The 12,425-nt window shown below is 43.6% G+C and overlaps 1 protein-coding gene across 2 annotated transcripts in view; it reads right to left on the bottom strand.

Moving 5' to 3' along the window:
• The window catches only part of Btbd9 (BTB domain containing 9), a 354,285-nt gene that overhangs the window by 172,422 nt on the left and 169,438 nt on the right, over nt 1–12,425 (bottom strand). The gene's annotated exons all lie outside the window — the stretch shown is intronic.

Below are 12,425 nucleotides of genomic sequence, written 5' to 3'. Positions count from 1 at the left end.
GTATATATGTCAGACAGCAGCGTGCACTTAGCTAAGCTGTCAGCCTTTCTAAGTTCTTCTGCAGCCAAGCTGGCTGCCCACACCACCTCAGGTCCTTTGTGACCTGCTCTTCCTTTATTTGCACAGTGGGCATCCTCTAGGATAGCACCCCACATCCACTCTTGTCTGAGCAAGGTCATTAGGGCCAGATCCAGATTTGTGATTGCTCATGGTAATGTAAACACAACCATCTTACAAATGATTCTGCCTGTCTGTGCCCGGGTCAGGCCAGCACCTCACACGGACTGCCTATTTATACCTCCTTATAACCCAGCCCTATGACACAGACACCAGTTCCCTTGCCCCATGATGCCCTTGCCTGTGACACAGGACTAGCAGACGGCAGTATGGCCACAGCTCCAAGCATGGCATCCACCCAGTCTCTTCCCAGACCAGACCGATATACTCTCCTTCACAGCATCCTCTCAGTTCCTTTCCTTCCACGACATGTATCTCAGCTGGTTTTTATAAAAGTGCCTTGGTCTTTCTACATCTGCCTCCTTCAGTGGACATTCATGAAGACAGGGACATCCATTTTAGTGATCATGACATGTGAGAAAAATGTTTAATTAAGTAATTTGTTAAATTAATTAAATTAAATTAATTAAGTACTTTGTTTAAAAAAAGAAAAGAAGTTGTCTTTCTCCTGGAATGTTTTAATCCAAACAGTGCCTCTCTCTACTACTGTCCAAGCCCCATCTTCCCTCCATGTCATCTATGTTTCAGCCAGTGCCACCACCATCAGTCAGGGTTATGGCTACAATCCTCAGGCAACTTTCATTTCTTTCTCATTCCCTGTTGTTAAAAGGCGGCTTGTTTGTTTGGGTTTGTTTTCTTATGGAACAGTACCTCAGGTAAGCCAGGTTGGCCTTGAACGTCCCATGCAGCCAAGGGTGACTCTGAACACCCCATCTTCCAGCTCCCAGCTCCCAGGGCCTGAGATCACAGCACGTGCTACCAGGCCCAGCTCTGTAATTGGTTTCCAGATTCTACTTCTAAAGCCATGCCCCATGTCACACTTCTACTGTCCTTTAATCACCCCTTGCCTATTGAAAGAACCTTCCTACCTCCCACCTCTACAGTGTACCACACAAGCTGCTGAGCCATCTTTACAGCTAAAGTCTCCATGAGGAGGGGAAGCGTCACTGTACAGGGGAAGAGATCAACCTGATAAAGAGATAAGAGTTAGAAACCTGTAGCACAGTGCACATTAACCCATCTACTGCCTGGGCTCCAGGTGAGCAGCGTCCAAGATGTTAAGAACATAGGTTTTAGGGCCATTTAAGTACAGGGCAAATAGGATGGGATCACAGAAACGCTCTAAAGACACAGAGAGAATGGTCTTCACAGAAGAGATTCCGAATATAAACACTGAGTGTGAGCAGTGAGAGTGCAAGCAATCTGCACGAGGGGCTGGGGTCTGCTGCTGACCAAGTACAGAGTGTGAGGCTGAGCACAGACCAGCACAGAGTGCACAGATCATGAAGGCCCAACAGCTCAGTTCGAGCTCCAGCACTGTTCCAGGGTTTCATGGTGAAATCAAGTGACTTATGGAATATAAGTAGCTTAGTATATGGCACCCAGTAAGTGTTGAATACGTTAACTTTATAGAATCTCTTCAAGAGAAGCCCAAGGAAGATATACTTTGTAAATTGATTCTAATATATTGGAAATTGTAATGAGAATTTTTGTAGTTGTTGTTGTTGTTGGTGGTGGTGGTGGTGGGGTGTGTGTGTGTGTGAGACAGAGAGATATTTCTTGTGATTGTAGTTTGTTTTGAGCCAGGATCTCTTGTAACTCAGGCTGGTCTTGAAATTGCTATTTAATCAAGGATGACCTTGAACTTCTAATCTCCATTCCTCCCACCCGAGTGCCAGGACTAGGACAATGTTCTCTCTCGTAGGTAATATACTCAATAAGTTGAACTTCTATGAATAAGCAATAAGCGATATGACAAATAAGCTAAGGAAAGCAACCGCACTTACGACGGTGGGAAGAACAGTGGTCTGAGGATGCAGTGCGGCAGTAAAGCACGTGCCTGGCATGTGCATAGCTCTGGCCCCATCACCAGCACAACACACAGTGTAACCATTTAGGAACAAATTCCTCAAAAGCGTGAGACGTGACAGCAATAGATATCGCTGAGGGGGTTTAGGGGAGACTTCTCCACCAACGGTGGGAGGACAACTGACCACGGTCATGCAGAAGATCAGATGCACTCAGACTCCTGCTTCACATGTCTGCAGAAAGCAACATAGGGATAAGATCTAAACTCTCACAAGGAAACCTAAGCGTACAGCTTTATGAGCTCGGCTTAGGCAACAGCTACCCAGATATGAAGAGGGGATGAACTAGGCTTCATCAAAACAAGAACGTCTGAGCATGAATGGATACTACAAGAAAGCAAGGCAGCAGTGAAGCAGACACTTGGCACACACGAGCCTCCCCCCCCCCCCCACACACACCAGAGCAATTGTGCTGGGAGCACACAGAGAGACACTCCACACAATGCGAGAGAAACCTTTCTAAATGACAGAGATAAGGATCTAGAACCCATACCATATAGAGGTTTAAAACTCAATGACTAAAAGGAAATAATAATAGTAATAATACCAATAGTAATAATAATAATACCCAGCATAATCATATGCTGGGCAAGTAAACAAAAATGACTCCATTTAAAAACAAACAAAGGAGCCGAGTTAGACATTCCCAGAGCTGATACACAATTTCCAAATCAGCAGGAAGGCGCTCCACGGAGCTACCCTTCAGGAGGAGCCCATGAGGATGGGGACGACCAACAACACTGTGTCACAGTGGGCACGTCAAGTCACAACCACCCACATGGCTGCTGAGGCTCTCCTATGAAAAACATTCTACAAGTTCCTCAGACAGCTTAGCACACGACAGTAACCTAGAAAGCACGACACATGCATCTACACAGAAACTGGACATGGGGGTTTCCTACAGCTATTTCAGAAAAGCTCAAAGAATCAACTTCAAGAACCACCTAGGCCACCGATAGGTCTCGTTCTACAACTGCTCTGTGCTCATCCTGCGGAACACTAGTATGTCACGCACGAGAATGAAGCGCCGATACATGTCACAACACAGCTGAACCTTGAGAACATTTCAAAAAGTATAAGAAAATAGCTTTGATGCGTAAAGCATATCTCGATTTTTAAAAGTATATCTAGAAAATTAGTAACAAAGCCATTTGTTTTGACCACTGATCCATTTTCTCTTAGCCCCTCAGTCCTGTGTTGTTACTGTCTTAGTACACCCATACACCAAAGTGTGTAAACTAAGCAGGTAAAGGAACAGAACGGATAGATGTGATCATATCCAGCACAGTCTGAAACAAAGGTGCATTCATTACCGACAGCTGAGCCAGGACAATAAAAGTCAGACTGTAAAGACGGAAAGCCTCAGTCCATAGCAAGGGAAGAAAAACAAAAGCTCAGGCTACCAAATACACAACCCTCTGTCGGCCTGGCATGCGTGAGATCCCACTCTGCCAAAACGCAAATTCAAAATAAATATCAGGAATCTAGAGAGAGAGAAGCTCAAACAAGCAAAATCATTTTTAGTTGTTAATGCAGACGAGAGAAAATAAACAGATGTGTTTTGTTCTGGGCTTGTTATTATCAAATTGGCACAGTCTGGCAAGGCAGGGGTACAGAGAAGAGTGTTGGGCGGGGGTAAAATGATGGGGTTCAGCTCACACCTCTATTTCAGGGACATTCAGAAATTACTTCATGGATAGAGGTCAGATCTTCTAGTGTTTGTCAATTCACAATGCAGGAATGAGGCCGGGAATTTGGCTGCAATTACACAGACCCTCAGTGCTTCCTGTCCAGGGGTACAAAGGAACCCTTGCTCTTCCACACCTTCAAACAAACGGAAGGAGTCAGGTACAGCATAAGTGTTTCCAAAACATACAGAAATTGCCTTCTGCTCATGGCACGGGTCTAGGATGTACTGTGGGTGCTGGCTTCTGTCCAGAGTGTACTGAGGAAGGACCTCTGGTGCCTCCGCAGCTGACCTGGGCAGGACTGAAGCTGCATGCATCGCTCTCACTTTCAACCTTTTACAGAAAACAGAAGAAGCCCTGTAACTGAAGATAATTTGGAAATTGGCACGAGAGTTTAAAAAAATAAATCCAATTGGACAATTATTGTAAGGTTCCTGCCAATTTTTGGTTTCTTGCCACAGAGAGTAATGATTCCTGCCAGTCACTAGGAAAAGAATAGCTCCTAGAAAAGACAAATTGCGATGACCTAAAAAACGGTAACCCTGCATCAGCACATAACAACTTGTAGGGACCTGGGGGTCTGGAAATCAGATTCAAATTCAGAAAGTTCATTTCTGTTTCTGCAAAAGAGTTCCAGGCTGAGATCAGAGCTTAGTGGTAGAGTGTTGCCTAGAGTGTGGGAGGCCCTAAGTTCATCTCTCAACAGTAATAAACAAACACACCAATGTCAAGTTCCTGGCAAAGATACATTAATCATCATATGGGCTTTGCAGTGCAGACCACGGGTAGACATTGCGTGCTCCAAGGGCAACTGCAAAGACCTCAAGTTATCCATTCTGTCCAGGTTTATTCTGTAATGGTGAAAAGTAAAATATACTTGTAAACAAACCCAAGCTAATACAGCCAGCAAGTAGCCAAAGCCCACTGTGTTTCCAAAAGCCATTAAGGAGCTAAACAAATTGGGTGTGGTAGCACTCACCTCTGACCCCAAGACTATGGAAGCAGAGGCCAAGAAAGCAAAGTACAATTCAGTACCTAGGACAGTTCCTTGATGCTCAATGAGCAGAGACATTACAAACTACATACTTTGAGAGAGTAAGCTTTATGAAGATGGGAGATTTTGGAATCAACAGAAGCCAGTAGACTGCCTCTGTAAAAGGATCAGTTTTGTTTGTTTGAAACAGGGTTTCTCTGTGTAGCTCTGACTGTCCTGGAAGCCACTCTGTAGATTCTACAACCTCTGCCTTGGGGGTTGGATTAAAGGCATGCACCACCTCTGCCCCACCTGTTAGAGGATCTTAAGAGGCATGTACTAGAAAGCTACTCACACCACATGGGCCTCCAAAAACCCTTAGCCACGCAAGCAGGTCCACAGGCGCCTGTGAAGAGCAGGGCAGTAAGGGAGGGTCACCTAGCACCATGAAGAGCAGCAGCCAAGTGCTGTTGAGAGTTGGTTTAACAAAACAAATCCAAAAACCGTACCATCACCAAGGTTCAGCAAGATGCACAGAGAGATAAACATACTGTACCATCCTCTTGTGTTTCCTGTCAGGGCTGATACTCGGGCAGGGTTCTTACCTAGTGGATTGTAGTTTCACCACGGTAGGGAACTGGCACTCCAGTCACAGAGAGTTCATCTATTAGCAGCGAGAGGACTGAGCAATCACTCCGACACCCTCACATAGGACTTAGATGGACGGGCTGCTCAACGTCAAGTGAGGAAGTACACCAAGGAAGTTTCTGATGTATCACAGCATCAGAGCCAATGTCTGTCCCAATGCCTTATCAATGCTTATCAATTACTGACGGTTTACCACTTCATTCAGTGACCAGTCCTTAAAGTAGTCACACCATTAATAAGAGGCAGAGTTAGGTCCAAAATGGAAGTTTTCAATGAAAGTACATTCTTTTTCTGACCACTTTTGTTAATGAACACATACATATCGTCAGGGGACATAAACAGAAACAAATGGGAGAAAGCTATATAAAGGTACGTGTTGGGGTGAGGCCTCAGTGGGGAAGAAAACTCTTGCTGTCCACACATGGTAACCTGAAACCCTAGCTCTGGAAAGGAAGACAGAGACAGACAGATCTCAGGACATTCCTCAACAGCCAACTAAGCTGAAATTACAAGGTTCCAGTTCACCGAGAGACCCTGTCCCAAAACAATAAGGCAGACAGTGATAGCAGAAGACACCTCATATCTTCTTCTGGTGTCCACATGTGTGCACAGGTGCACATTAGGTGCTCATGTCCACACATCACACACACACTTTACATGCATGTGCTGCAGGAGCATGTGTGGCACGGTCCACATTCACACTGGCAATGTCCTTGCTCCCTTCAGTAAAGAACTCTGCGGGGGAGCAGTTCACAAAGGATTTTAATTTCTTTTCCACCAGATCTGGGAAACTATCTGATAACCACACTTTTAACTGTTTGAACTTTTATTTTCCTTTTGAAGCAACTTGTAACCTGTCTGCTGATCATATAATAAAGAGAAATTACCAGGGATTAAACAATGAGTCACTTTGGGTAAGCTTCAACATTTGTTGCCAATCTAATTCAAATGGCAGCTTTCAGGATGAGCCCAGAGGGCCATTTCTGGAGCAACAGAAAAGGATCTTTTGTTGTATGTTCATCTTAAATTCTGGTTCACTGATATGTTATATCTAAGACCAAGGATTTTGAGAAATGTTTACTGTTTTTGATGAATGTGTACAAGTGTGGGGTAGGGCAAAGGGCAGATCAGCCAGCTCCTCCTGGGTGCAACCTACAGCAGCCCCTTGCAGATTCTGGCTAGAGTTTTTAAAAAATCTTGTATGCTCCTGAAGTTATTTTCCCAGCAGGCTAGATTTGCTTTCTAAACCAAGAAAAAAAGGAAGGTAGGTTGGGTAAGTAAAGGTTAAATGAAAAGCAACACACAAGACCAATCAGTTACGGGGCTGTTTTCAGCAAAAAGCAAAAGTGTTTCATTTTTACAGTGCTTTCCTATGCTGGGGTCCACAAAGAAAATCAATAGGAAATCCTGAAGGAACTATGCAAATAATTATAAAACTGGACTCAGTCACAAGACTAACAAAATGCATGATGCTTGCTCACCTCTCCTGACTGATTTAACAATCTCTATATTCAGGGACTCGAACGATGGAGAATCAGATGTACGATCAAAAGAAAAGAAAGCTGTTTCTTGTTTGTTCTCTGGAGATTGTCTGATTTTTTTTTTTCTCCCAGGGATGGAGTAAAAGAAAAGAACAAGTCACATGTATATAAAACCTAAAAACAAGAGTGCAAGGGTAACGTAAAATCGCAGCCTCTGCGGATGAGCCTGGTGGCCCCAGCCAACACTTATTGCGTGCCAAGTTGGAAGATGTAGTCCGAGTGGCATTGCAATGACCTACATTTTCCTTTTCAAACATGTTTTTACATTCTGTTGTTTCCTGTCCCAGAAGCACTGAAGTGTGGGCAGGGTGATGGACACACTGGAATCCATTTTCCTCTCACCTAGATTGTAGTATTTCCAACCCGACACTGACACCTTGGCCCTGCATCAAGAGACACAGCTGTGGGACCATTGTGTTTGCATATCGGCCTAAAAAATCCCTGAGGAAACATCCAAAGCTATCAGCACTCCAGAGAAAACAGTTGCTACACAAGATAGACAGAGAAAAGAGACATGTTCACTAAGAACAGCAACAAATTTTATTACTCCCTATATCTTGCAGTCAAGCAGCCTTCTAACAAGCAAGGCTGAAGGCAGCGTTTCCAGTATTGTCCCCAAGTGCTCTCTGCATGGACAGACTCCACAGTGGTAAGGGGTGTCATCCCAGGGTGCTCTCAGTACGAGCAGGCCCTACACAGGGGTTAAGGGGGAAGTTCTGTAAGGCTGCCTTGCTTCAGGCCCTACTGCAAATGTCGGTGCTATGGAAAACAACAGATAATTAAGCAACCCTTCGATGGTGACGTCACTGTCCGAGTTACTGTACTCCTTAGCATCATCTTGCATCTGCCACGGCACAGCATCATCCCAGAGACAGCCTGAAGGCATTAAGCAATGTGACCTGGTCTGATATGGAAGTTAATGCACAAGACAAGGTAGCAGACAGCACCTGTTTGAAAACTCTTAATTCTAATGCATAAGATGTGTCTAAAATGTAGACAAACACATACTCATGAACTCATATTTACACTTCTGGTTGAGAAGTTTCACTCATAGGCTACCTTTCAAACAGTGGTTCTCAACCTGTGGGTTGTGACCCTTTGGGGGGATGGTATATTAGGTATTTACATCACAATTCATGACAGTAACAAAATTACAGTTATAAAGTAGCAATGAAATAATATTATGGTTAGGAGGTCACTACAACATGAGGAATGGTATTGAAGGGCCACAGCATTAGGAAGCCTGGGAACCTGCCCTAGAACATATAACTTTATCGGAAGCTGTATGTATATGTGATTCCCTAAAAAGAAACCAAAAAGCAAGGTATCACTCAAATGAACTCATCTAAGTCATTCCTCACAGCATCTCTGCTTCTGCAATCATGCTTTATAGCTAAGCTATTATATTTCTGGGCTATAGCACATTGGTACATTATCTACTATAGGAACGTAATGACTTAAATTTTATCTTGAATGTTATATAGCTGATGTAATGTGAAACAAAGATGCAAAAAACAATCTCAAACAATGAAAATTTTTTCATTTATGAAACAGTAATTATGGTACATAACATTCTTTAAAAATTTAGCTCTGGTAAAAGTATGAAGATGTTGCCTGGCCACATGTCTCCTGTGAGGGAGAAACCTTTGGTTTTCTGGGAGAATGCTACCTACCAAATCACTACCTTCAGGCATCTTGTAACAAGCGTGGTTCCACTGTTCACCTCCAGCTAGACCTTGTTCCCCTGAGCTCCAACCTCCCACTTTCAATACTGGATAAGAAGGTCTAAGAAGCGGTGGTTCTAACCTTCCTGATGCTGTGACCCTTTAACAGTTCTTCATGTTGTGCTGACCCCAACCATGACATTATTTTTGTTACTACTTCAATACTGTGATTTTGCCAGTTATTAATTGTAATATAAATTATCTATCTTCAGATGGACTTAGGAGACCCCAGTGAAAGGGCTGTTGGCCTAAACTGAGAGGAAGCATGCCTAAGACATAGAGTAAAGGTACACTTGAGCAAACATAAAGACTTATGTTCTTACAAAACTAAAGGATGTGACGAGTCCCTCATTCTAAAAGAAAAGGCCAATAAAAATGAAAAAAGCCATACTTCTCAGCACCAAGAATCACACAATTCAAGGAGGCCAGTTCTGAACAATCAAGCAACAACAGTCAAGAATATAGCGTAAGAAGAGCAAGTGTGAAACCATATTGTAAAGCTATAAATACAACAGCCTAGCACCTGCATGTTAACAGATAGCTAGCTGGTGGACCCTGGAGAGAAAAGATACAGAGACAGACTCATGTGGAAAGAGATGTACACTGTCTTCCAGAATCTTCAATCAGGAACAAACTTCTTAGCAAGTACTATTTGGGTAACTAGGCAATGGACATCTATGCTTCAAACGACACATGAGGGTAAAATCTTAAATGAATTAGAGATTACAACGTAAGAAAATTTAAAATTAATATATAGAATAAATTCTTTTATACTAGGAGGATAAAAAAATAATCTAAAATTGATTCAAAATCCCGAAGCAAACAACAAAACAACAGAAACAAATGTAGTTGATGTAACTAGATAATAAAAACAAAGCGTGTGTGTGTGTGTGTGTGTGTGTGTGTGTGTGTGTGCGCGCGCGCGTGTGAGAGTCTTTAACCACAGAACCCAGCAGACCATCTGTGAGCTAGAGGCCAGCCTGATCTTACATAGGGAATACCAGGTCAGTGTGGCCACACAGTCTAGTCCTGTTTAAACAGAAGAAACTTCTATATAGCATACAATAACAGAAGCTTACAAACTAAAGAAGGAAAAGTACAAATAGCAAACAGAAAAGCACATCAATAACTTCTTCTTCTTCTTCTCCTTCTCCTTCTCCTTCTCCTTCTCCTTCTCCTTCTCCTCCTCCTCCTCCTCCTCCTCCTCCTCCTCCTCCTCCTCCTCCTCTTCCTCCTCCTCCTTTTCTCTTTTTCTCCTTCTCCTTCTCCTCCTTTCATTTTCCTTTTGTCTTATTTGAGGCAAAATCCTGTTATATAGCCTAGCCTTGAATTTACTATATAGATCAGGCTGGCTTTGAACGCACAATCCTTCTAGCTAAATGCTGAGAGACACACATGTACTACATACCAGGCTTAGCTCAGCCTCAGCTGGGCTGCTTTTGAATTTAATGAAGAAAAAGCTTTTTGGCCGTCATTGGGACTGACTCTGCATGCTGAGCAGGTGCTCTACCACTGAGCTACATTCCCAACCATATCCACATCTTTGACAAACCAAGTTAGCATTTCTAGTCTAGAAAGACTTCCTGAATATAAAGGACTAAGGCCTGTGTAGAAGAGGAAAACAGGATGGGGCTGGGTAGTCAGCTCTGAGGCAAAGGATTTGCCTTGCAAGCATGACCACTTGGGTTCCATCCCAGAGTCCCATTTAGACAAGGCAGGCGTGGTGGTGGGTACTTGTAACCCTGGTCTTGGGGAGGTGGGGACTGGCCTGGATCTGTGGGCCAGCCAGCTCCGCCTGCTTGGCAAGCTCCAGGCGGTGGGGGAGCTTGTCTTTTAAGACAATATGAGATAAATGACACAGGAGCTTAACACTAGATGCTGTCTACTGGTCTCCACGTGCATGCACAGACGCATGCAGACAGACACACAGACACACACACCACTTAGAAAGGAACTCCTGAGCACCCCTAAATACAAACGCTCAACCTTGCTTGATCAGAGACCAGAGCTTTCCCTACAGCCATTTTTCTCAGAGCCTGAAACAGGGTTTTGTTGATAAGGCCATGGGGAACAGCCCTCTTCTACCTTGCAAGAACAAAGCCCAGAGTCTGAGTGAGGAGCTTGGTCAGCTAGCCACCACTTGGCTATTTTAAAACTCTCAGTTTTACTTTTGGAACTGCCTTATAGGGTCAGCTGTGCAGGTTCACCCCACAGGAGACTTTCACTGAGCCTATAAGGTGGTACCCACTCTTACATATGTACACTCTTGCCAGCAATTGCCAACCCTTAGGAAATCTCACCAATGTCATACTATACGTTGTTTCTTTCCCTCTCTACCTGCTTTTAGCATGCACTACATGCCTGCCTGTGTCCCTTTGATAACTAACTCCTTCCATCCCTTCCTCCCTCTCTCCCTTCCTCCCTCCCTCCCTCCCTCTCCATCCTTTTCCTTCCCTCTGTCCTAGCCACACAGCTGAGACAAAAGTCCCAGTGAGTCAAAATGTCCACATGGGTAGCATGGGTAAGAGGGAGACACTGCACAGCAAGTACTGATGGGAGTCAGTGGAAGGAAGGACGGTCATGGAGGTGTGATTACGGTAAAGTCTCCTATTTTTCAAGAGCACCTAATGATTTAGATATATTTAAAGGAAATCCCCCAGCTTTAAAGAGCTAGCATTCAAATCAGATTTCTGGCCAAACAAACGTGGCACTGTTCAGATCTCTACTTTGTAAAGCTTGTTTTAAGTTTCCTCTCAGGGCACTCAGTTTTAAATCAATACATCACATGTCTTGAGACCAACTTTGAAAATCCAGAGATGAGAAATGGAAATAACTTTCTGAAAATATGTTGTGACTGATAATCTGATATTTTGGCTTTATGTGTCATTTGTGAGTGTAAGCATTCTTAGACTGCATTCTTTCTTCTTTTATCATTTAATTTATCTCACTCCATACTTTCATATTATCTATTGCTTTTAAATATTTTAAATGTCTTTTTAAGTTATAAACAAAGTAGTGGATCTTATCGTAGCATTTCACACATGCGCATGGTTCGACATCATTCTAGTTTCTACCCACCCTCCTGCTCGGCTAGTTGATTCCTCCATTCCCCTCACCCTCTCCACCATACACCATCCAGGAGTGCAGACTGCCCTCTGTTGGAGCTTGAGAATCACACATATTCTTTTCTGTTTGTTTTGTTTTTAAACAAAATTTTGATACTGGGTTTGTTAAGCCACTGACCCATCCCTAACTTTCAGCAGTTTTCTCATCTGTGAAATGGAGAGAGCATAGAGCACACATACCTGCTGCGACTCTTCTGCAGACTGAGTGACCCAATAGACCCAAGTGAGTGGTCTACTGTTAGCACACTACAGGCGTGATGAGCATCTGACTCTTCAGGGCACCCACTAATGTTTCATGAAATTTGCATGTTCTGTTAATCATTGCTTTATAGGTATAAGCTATCCTGAGAAAGATAATTGAAAAAATTTACTGTTTGCAAGAACACAGCCATTGCCGCTTGGTGCCTCGTGCTTATCAAGGTGCTGATTTGGCATGGATTGTGGGATGGCAAGCTGTAGTACCTTCCCCCGCTGTCTGGAGCAGGAAGACATCCGTAATTATGGCTCATCCCACACCTACTCTACAGTGTTTACAGCTCTCTTTTGTTCACCGCATCTCAAAAATAACAGCCAACAGCGGCCCTACCAATAACCTTTACTAATTCTTTGAATAACAGAGGA

Source organism: Arvicanthis niloticus, chromosome 20, assembly GCF_011762505.2.
Source record: "Arvicanthis niloticus isolate mArvNil1 chromosome 20, mArvNil1.pat.X, whole genome shotgun sequence".
NCBI classification, from domain to species: domain Eukaryota; kingdom Metazoa; phylum Chordata; class Mammalia; order Rodentia; family Muridae; genus Arvicanthis; species Arvicanthis niloticus.
This window is presented reverse-complemented; position numbering and strand designations above follow the sequence as displayed.